The following is a 9,565-nucleotide window of genomic DNA, read 5'->3' as shown; positions in this document are numbered from 1 at the left end:
CCTATTTAAAAATTATTAATTTTATTTATATTAAAAAAAAAAAAAATATATATATATATATATATATATATATATATATATATATATATATATATATATATAATTTTTTTTTTTTTTTTTATATATTAATTGTAGTCATACATTTCTAATATTTAGAAACCGGAGAGTTTATTGAAACTGTAGACAAAAAATTTAATAAATCTAAAAAAGTAAAGTTTACATATGTGTTTTTTGTTGAGATCCATCAGGCTTTTATGGCTCAAATAGTCTGCTATAATGAGAATATGGAGGAAAAACAGCTCTGTTTTATTCAGAGGCCCAAACTGAGCAGAAATATGCAATTTGGTGCAAATGCTGATTTTTATATGGACTAAAAGTAAGGTGAAATTCTGATGCTTGCAATGTAAATCAGTGAGATCTTTATAACAGTAGAGCAGATACTGACATAAAATTATCTAAATACCAGTCGTCACTCTATATCTCCAATAATATGTCTCAGTAAGATGAAATTGAAATGATCCAAACAAATAATGCAATGCAATGCTGATTGAGAGATGAAGAAACAAACCCCCCCCAAAGATCCTGATGATCAGATTTGAGACGCACTGATTTTTCTAGAAAATGATTGATGGAGAATCAAGTAAAGCTGAGCTGCTTCAGTCCAGCAAGTGTTCATCTGGAAATATGACTACTACAGATATTCTGACGTTTACTTGATCAAAATCAGTCAAGATTTGACACAAGAAGCAGCAGCTGAAGCTGGACGTTTGTACAATTACACTAAAAGAGCTTTTACTGGATAAAAAACTCTAAATTAATCAGACGACAGAAGAACTGACTTCATCCACTAAAATTCACCAAAAACCAGCTGAAAACACATTGAGGCTTCAAATGAAGAAAAGTGACATTGTTCATACATTTATAAATGTGAGTGAAGTGAACTGTTTTTCGGGCTGCTGTATTTCTGCCATCACTGTATGTTTTACACTAGAAACACTTTTGCACTTCAGTGTTCGAAATACAATCTATTAGTGTATTTTGTTCAATATTTATAGAGATTGATCTGAAAATGTATTCATGTTTAGTGATGCAAAATGAATGTTTTGATCACACTGAGAATACGAGTCGTGATTTAGTTGATCTGTAGCTTGAATGGGTGTAAACTCTGAGTTTTGTAACACTGTAGAAATAAACAACTGAAATGTGTGAAATTTAGTGAAGTGTGTGCTTGTGTTTATAGCTTTAGTTCTGATTGTAGAGCTCATGAAACCTGAGTGACATTTTACATGAAAATCAAAGAGAAAGAAAAATAAATGTACATTTTGCATAACAAAAACTTTAACAGCTATTGTTTTTTTTTTTTTTTTTGCATAATGCAATGATTTTCATATTGTAATGATTTTATATATTGTATATATCGATATATATTTATATATATATACTGGCATAAAATATGATCTGGTCATGGTTTTTGTGATCTATTTGCAATTAATTTTACATCCAAAATTTGATGAAATTTCCAAGTGAAGCATGAATATGTTTGGTGAAATTTAACATGTACAGTGCAAATGTAAGTTTGCTAAAATATATAAATATGTTTTTGTTTACCATGATTCGATAGCTGCACCATCTGAGCGATGTTAGACTCAAAGTCGTTTCAAAAGTGGAGCAGATTATTATTGATGAAAGATGAAAGATAACATGAATTACCGAAGTCAATAATCAGTTTTGATGTTGATTTTGAGGAAAGGCTGAACACGGTGAAACTGAAATGAGTTTGTGTGTCGTTTCTTCTGGTTTGGTTTGTTTCGTCTGAAACAGTATATATACAGTGCTCTTGCTGACCGTCAGCAGTCGAAGCCTCCTCCTGGAACTAATTGGGTTTTAAATCCGACGGGAATCTTTGCAGCTCAGTAATCATGAATGATTCAGACTCCTGGAGGAAAGCGAATGCTAAAGATTCATCTGCGCAGCGCTGGGATGCTTGTGTCTTTACTCGACGTTTAAGACCAGAGCACTGAGCCAAACTCATGTTTAATCAATCAGTCCAAAAAATCAATTCTCCTGGCCTAGAGTGCTTTCTGCAAATTATGCACTTTTGTTTTGTTTTTTTGAGTTTTAGGTTTAATGTGTTGAATTCGACACTGGAAAAGTGGTAACCTGTGGTTGTTACCCTAAAGACCCCTTACTACATGATTTAACCCATAAAAATTAGTTTTGTTGGTGTCAATTAATGTGTTTAAGTTGATTGATTGATGTTAAATGATATTTTTTATTTGAATAAAACCAGTTCATTTAGATTTGACCAATTTTCTGCTGTGTAGTTCAATGCACAACACTATCTGTAATACTTTACTGAATTGCACATTGTTAAACATTAGTATTTATAACAAAGCTATTTGTATTAGTGTTAGTTTGGTATATATTCAGTTTTTATAACAAAAACAAAGCTAACATTTGAAATATTTAGTATTTGTTTGGGAAATATTTGGGTTTTTATAACAGACAAACCCGACATTTAATTATTTAGTGTTTTTGGTAAATATTTTTTATAACAAAATCAAAGCTCACATTTGAATTATTTGTTTTTTGGTAATGTTTAGTTTTATATCAAAAACAAAGCTTACATTTGAATTTAGTATTTTATAATAAATATTTAGTTTTTTATATTAAAAACAAAGCCCATATTTAAATTATTTAGTGTTTTTTTTAGCAAATATATTGTTTTTATAACAAAAACAAAGCACATATTTAAATTATTCTATAGTTTTTAGTAAATATTTAATTTTTATAACAAACACAAATCCCATATTTTAAATTATTTTATGGTTTTTGTTAAATATTTAGTTTTTATAACAAAAACAAAGCACATTTAAATTATTCTATAGTTTTTGGTAAATATTAAATTTTTATAACAAAATCAAAGTCAACATTTAAATCATTTAATATTTTATGGTAAATATTTAGTTTTTTATATCGAAAACAAAAGCCCATATTTAAGTTATTTAGTGCTTTTGGTAAATATATAGTTTTTATAACAAAAAACAAAGCCCATATTTGAATTATTTAGTGTTTTTTGGTAAATATGTAGTTTTAATAACAAAAACAAAGCCTGCTTTAATGTTTTTTTTTTTTTTTTGGTAGATATTTAGATTTATAACAAAGTCCGCATTTAAAATATTTGGTGATCTTTCATCAAATTGCTCCACCTCTGAAGCGTCTTTGTGTCGTAGGTTGATTAATGTTAACCAGTCACTGTATTAATCTAATCTGTGATGTTTTAACAGTTACTTCTGGTACTAAACATGTTTTTCTGTGCCTAAAAACTGTGAAACCCTTTTTGGAAGTTTAAGAATGCAAATAACAGACTGAACTCATTTATGTAATTTTTATCTCTCTTTTCCCCCCATTTTTTGGCCCGATGATGTTCAGGATGCCAAAGTAAGTTCAGCTTGTTCTCTGCTTTGGTGTGTCGTAAATGTATTTGTGTCATCAGTGAGTCATTCTACATGGCAGCCCACATGCTGATTATTTTCAGATCTCGCAGGATAATTTTAGCTCGGCTCATCTCCATGTGCTTCATACATATCAAATAAAGCTGCTGAGCTCAGAGGGGTGGCACCGAACGACACGCCAGCGCTAAATCCATAAAATAATTGCAAATGTATATTTAGCACTGTTTTTATTTGATAAGCATATGTGATAGAAGACATATAAATCAGAAGCTGTCACCTCTTGGCCAGCGCACACGATTGGAAATTCATTCTCCACCTTGTCTTTTGACTTTTTGTGTTTGTGATATTTGTGTTGCAGTATATCTTCTAAAAAGTGCTTTGCCTTTCAAAAAGGTTTTGTTAAATATGCTGTTGACTGTTAATGAAAATAAAATATTTGTTGAGGAAATCATTCATAGTTTTGCAATACATGCTGTATTACAGTAAGAAAAACAGTTTTGAATTATTGAGAAGTTTAAAAAGATAAACTGCTAAAAATCTACATATTTACATGATAAACACTAAGTAAATACAGATAATCTGCAGAGCCTCATTAGCAAATTTATTATAGGAAAAATATAGTTTTTAAATAAAACTTAAAGCCAGTATTGTAATTATTTAGTGTTTGTTTGATAAATATTTATATAAATATATCTACAAATTTAGAATTTGTGTCCTTTTTTTCAGTTTTGGTTGGTAAATATTTAATATCTGACTTTTATAACATAAATATCTAATAATTATATTTTTTTTAGTATTTAGTTTTTATTAACAAAAACAAAGGTAACATTTGTATTATTTAGTATTTGTTTGTAAAGGTTTGATTTTTATAACAAAAGCAAAGCAGCCAAAATTTTAATTATTTAGTTTTTGTTTGATAAATATTGTTTTTTTATAATAAAAACAAAGCCAACATCTGAATTGTGTTTATTGGTAAATATTTGTTTTTATAACAAAAACACATGCAAAATTGTAATGATTAAGTGTTAGTAGATACTGGTTTTAATAATAATAAACATAATATTTATTTGATTTGTTTAGTAAATACTGTTTTTTTTTAATTAAAAAACAAACAAAAATAATATTATAAAGCTAACATTTGAATTACATAGTGTTTGTTTAGTAAATATTTTTTTTTTTTTTTTAATGACAAAAACAAAGCCAACATTTGAATTATTTGTTTTCCGTTTGGTAAATATTAGTTTTTTGTTATCAGAAAAAAAGCTAATATTTGAATTATTTAGTGTTTGTTTGGTATATGTTTTTGTCAGAACTAAAGCAAAACAAAGCTATTTGAATTATTTACTATTTGTTGAGTAAATAGTATTTTATAACAAAAACAAAGCCAACATTATTTTGTTTTTGTTTTAAGTGTTTGTTGATAAATATTTGGCTTTTATAACAAAAACAGCCAACATTTGAATTTTGTAGTGTTTGTTTAGTATATATGTGACCCTGGAGCACAAAAGCAGTCATAAGCAGCACGGGTATATTTGTAGCAATAGCCAACAATACATTGTATGGGTCAAAATTATCAATTTTTCTTTTATGCCAAAAGTCATTAGGATATTACGTAAAGATCATGTTCCGTTAAGATATTTTGTAAATTTCCTACCGTAAATATATCAAAACTTTATTTTTAATTAGTAATATGCATTGCTAAGAACTTCATTTGGACAACTTTAAAGGAGATTTTCTCAATATTTAGATTTTTTTGCACCCTCAGATTTTCAAATAGTTGTATCTCAGCCAAATATTGTCCGATCCTAACAAACCATACATCAATGGAAAGCTTATATATTGATGTATATATCTCTAAAAAAAGGACCCTAATGACTGGTTTTGTGGTTCAGGGTCACACATTGTTTTATAACTAAAACAAAACCAGTGTCTTGGGGTATACAGTATTTGGTGTGTATAGCAGAGTTTCAAGGTTTGCATGTGTTGTGTTTTCGCGTGATTTCGATGCTTGAGCGTGTGATCAGGGAAAGTGTTGATCTTCCTCCCACAGGAAGCAGAGACCCCCCGCAGCGTCCTCGAGGAGATCGGACTCACATAAACCCCTCCGAGACGACCGTCCCAAACACACACACACACACTCACTGAGAGCCTGACCACTGAAGATGTAGCAAACACACACACACACACACACACTTCACCATGTTTCCGTGTTGGTCGTCTTTCTTTCCTCCTCATGCGATTGGTTTGTGAGCAGAAGAAGTTGCAGAAATGTGTTGAGCGTGGACAACACATCCTACTTTACATCTGGTGTGACGATCAGCGTCCCACACACACCGTGCTGCTTTAGTTCATCAAATATATGTGATTCTCTCATCGTTTGGAGTCGGTATAATCAGATATTCCCGCTGTAGACACTCAAGTCGACTAGCTTTACGGTGTTTGAAAACGTATTACGTGACATAGGGAATTTATATAATTTAGAAAATAGAGCAAAAGACACAAAAGGGATTCATTCAAAAAACCAAAGAGTGCTTTCTTGTGTTAGATTGTAGTTTAAAGTGGTAAACATCAGCTCACGGACCCGAGACATACTCTACACAAGTATAAGAAAGCAAACGCTTAAATGCTTGAAGAATATTTAGGCCCAAATTTAAGATTCATGAATTTGAATTGCACAGTTTGGATTACAGTTTTAATATAAACAAACTAGTGCCGTCAAATGATTAATCGCATACATGTGTGCGTGTACTGTGTGTATAAATTATGTATATATGAATGCACACACATACATGTACATATTTAAGAAAAACATGTTTATATAATAAATATATTCATATATTATATAAATTATATGAATATAAATATATACATGTAAATATTTTCAAAATATATTCTGTATGTGTGTGCTTTTATATATACATAATACATATATACACAGTACACGCACATATATTATGTAAAGAAAAACTTTTATTTTGGATGTGATTAATCGTTTAACAGCACTAAAACAAACTAATGAACTTAATGTGATGTATTTGTCATCTACATAAATGGAAAAAGTCAGATTTCTGCATCTATTTGATTTGATATAAAATCATATGTTTATAATGCATATATTTTAAAAAATTATGTAGAATCAGCATAAATCAGTTCAATGTGAACATTATTGAATTTGTTCAATTAAAAAGTATGAAGATGGTTAAAATATGACTAGCTGTGAAACAATAATACTCAGTTAAAATGTATGATATTGAAGCAAATTGGATTTATTGATGATAAATATAAAAGCCGCTTATTGTGTGTTTAAAACTCATTCAGTTTATTAGTACTATCACAGAAATCTGACCTGTTTCAGTTATACAAATACACATCACATTCAGTTTTTTTAGTTTGTTAAAAGTGTGTAATTCAAACGGATGGAAGATTTATATGCAATCCACATACAGAAATCTGAAATATCTAAATATTTGTCAGTTGTTTTATTCTGTGGTTGTGTTTCTCTTGCATTAATACTCGAGTAAAGTGTGTTTCTGTCGTCAGACTGGGTTCATTCCACTAACCTGAACAACCTCACTGATTTTCCACTGTGTTAACCAGGCAACTAACACTTGACCACTGTTAACTTCACTGTATATGTGGTGTTTAATGAAATTAGGAGTTATATTTGAGTAAAATGATTATTGAACACATTTATACTGATGTTTCTCCATGACAGTATTGTTCACGGTGCATGAAGCTCCATTCTGAAGAAATATTTCACCCAAAAATAAATATTTGCTACTCTCCCTCAGATCATCCAAGATTAGGATGAGTTTGTTTCTTCATCAGATTTGGAGAAATGTAGCATTACATCACTTGCTCACCAATGGAAGTGAATGGGTGCCGTCAGAATGAGAGTCCAAACAGCTGATAAAAACATCACAATAATCCACACCACTCCAGTCCATCAGTTAACATCTGGAGAAGCCAAAAACTGAAACAAATTGTTGCTCACAGCTTAAATATGACTCCATAATAGTAATATATATAATATAATAATGCTTCCTGCAGTGAAAAAGTGCATCTCCTGTTGTCTCTCACATAATTTCTCACATATTTGTTTAGAGCTGTTTTGGCTTGTAAACGGTGCTTGATTTGTGCAGATTTTAAAGACTCATAGTTAAAAACGTCTTGATGGATTTCTCTCAGTTTTTGGCTTCTCAAGATGTTAACTGATGGACTGGAGTGGTGTGGATTATTGTGATGTTTTTATCAGCTGTTTGGACTCTCATTCTGACGGCACCCATTCACTTCCATTGGTGAGCAAGTGATGCAATGCTACATTTCTCCAAATCTGATGAAGAAACAAACTCCTCTACATCTTGGATGATCTGAGAGTGAGCACATTTTAAGCAAATGATCATTTTTGGGTGAACTGTTGTTTTAAATGAAAACACACACGTGTATAAATGACTATCAGGTTGTTAAGTGTGTGCTGTTTAACATGTTTAATGTTCTGTACAGATGTTAGCTTTCACTGGCCGGTGTACAGACGTCACTCATCTACACATCAAGCTCTTGTTCATGTTCATGAGTCTCGTCTCGCTCTGGAGAGATGCTGTGTGTCAGAGTGAAATCAACTGTGTTTGTTGTTGAAAATTGAATAAATTTGTCTACAGACGTTTATAAGTGCTTCGTCTGTCTGTTTGTTCTGCTGCTGATTTTACACTTAATTGTTGAAATTGTGTCCATTCATGTGAGATGAACAGTCTAGAATAAATATATTCTTTCTACTCATCATTTTCTAGTCTTTCTGATGCTGGTAAAATACTTCCAGCTATTAATAACATATAAGACGTATCAGAGATGCACAATATATAGTCATGTTGGTCACTGATTAATCAATCAGCCTTGGTAGAGATTTACTATTACAGGCCAAATTCATTTTTATTTTTATTTTTATTTTTTTTAAATAATCTGTATTAGCACATTTAATACATTGGGCAACTTTTTAAGATGTATGTGTTTATTTGATGCTTTAGGAAATATTTCAATCTGTATTGGCAGATATTTGACATTTTGGGCAATATTTACTTTTTAATTGATATTGGCAGATATTTCACAATTGGGCAATATTTATGACTTCAGTACTCTCTGTAATGTACTTCCTCTTGAAACAGACAAGCAGTAGCAATTAGCATATTCTGAGTTATGTGACTATAAAGTCTCAAAAATGAAATAAAAAATGAAAGTGCCAATATTGTCGAATCAAAATGGTGAAATCAAAACATTGGTATTTCTGTAGAGTGGCATGTTTTCTAAATGTCTGATTTTAGGACTCAAACTCCTGGAGTTTCTGCTCTTCATGTAAATATGCATCTGTTGATGTGGACGCACTCTTCTCTCTCATTCACATGCAGTGAGTGGATCTGTGGGTCAGTGTTTGTATATGAGGTTTGTGGAAAATTATTTTGTACAACAACGTCCTGAAATACAAGCCTTAATCCTCCAAACTGGACTCAGTTAAAGGATTCCTCTCAGAAATCTGGTTTACATCCATTATGTTTAAAATATTAACACTTTAATTTATTCGCCTACTATTTTTTATCCATAGTGCAGCAGTATGTAGCATGCAATGCTGAACATTTCAAACAGTAGTATGCGTGCTGCTGAATACTGTTTGATTATCATAAATGTGGCGTATTTCATTAACACTTCCATGTTACTATTTGTGTAGAATGCACATAGTATCCATATTTTCAGTATGCATAGAAAAATGTGCATTTTATAAATGAAATGGAAGTTGCTTTCTTTCTTTATTTTCCTTTTCTGAAATTCCAATTTTCCAATCTATATGTTTCTATTGGCAGATATTTGATATTTTGGGGCAATAGTTTATTTATTTATTTTCTGTATTGGCAGATATTTATTTATTTAGTATTGGCAGCTATTTGATAGTTTGGGGCAATATTTTAGCCTACTTTGTTTATCAACAATGGCAAATATTTATTAATTAGTTTGTTTGTATTGTCAGATAATCATTTGGCTTAAACTATAATAGACATAACCTGTGTCTGAATGTATGATGAATTGTGTTAATCTGTTACATTAATTTTTATTGCTTCTTTGTC

This window comes from Onychostoma macrolepis, chromosome 23, assembly GCF_012432095.1.
Source record: "Onychostoma macrolepis isolate SWU-2019 chromosome 23, ASM1243209v1, whole genome shotgun sequence".
In the NCBI taxonomy this organism is placed as follows: Eukaryota; Metazoa; Chordata; class Actinopteri; order Cypriniformes; family Cyprinidae; genus Onychostoma; species Onychostoma macrolepis.
The sequence above is the reverse complement of the archived record's forward strand: the minus strand, read 5'-3'. Positions refer to the sequence as shown.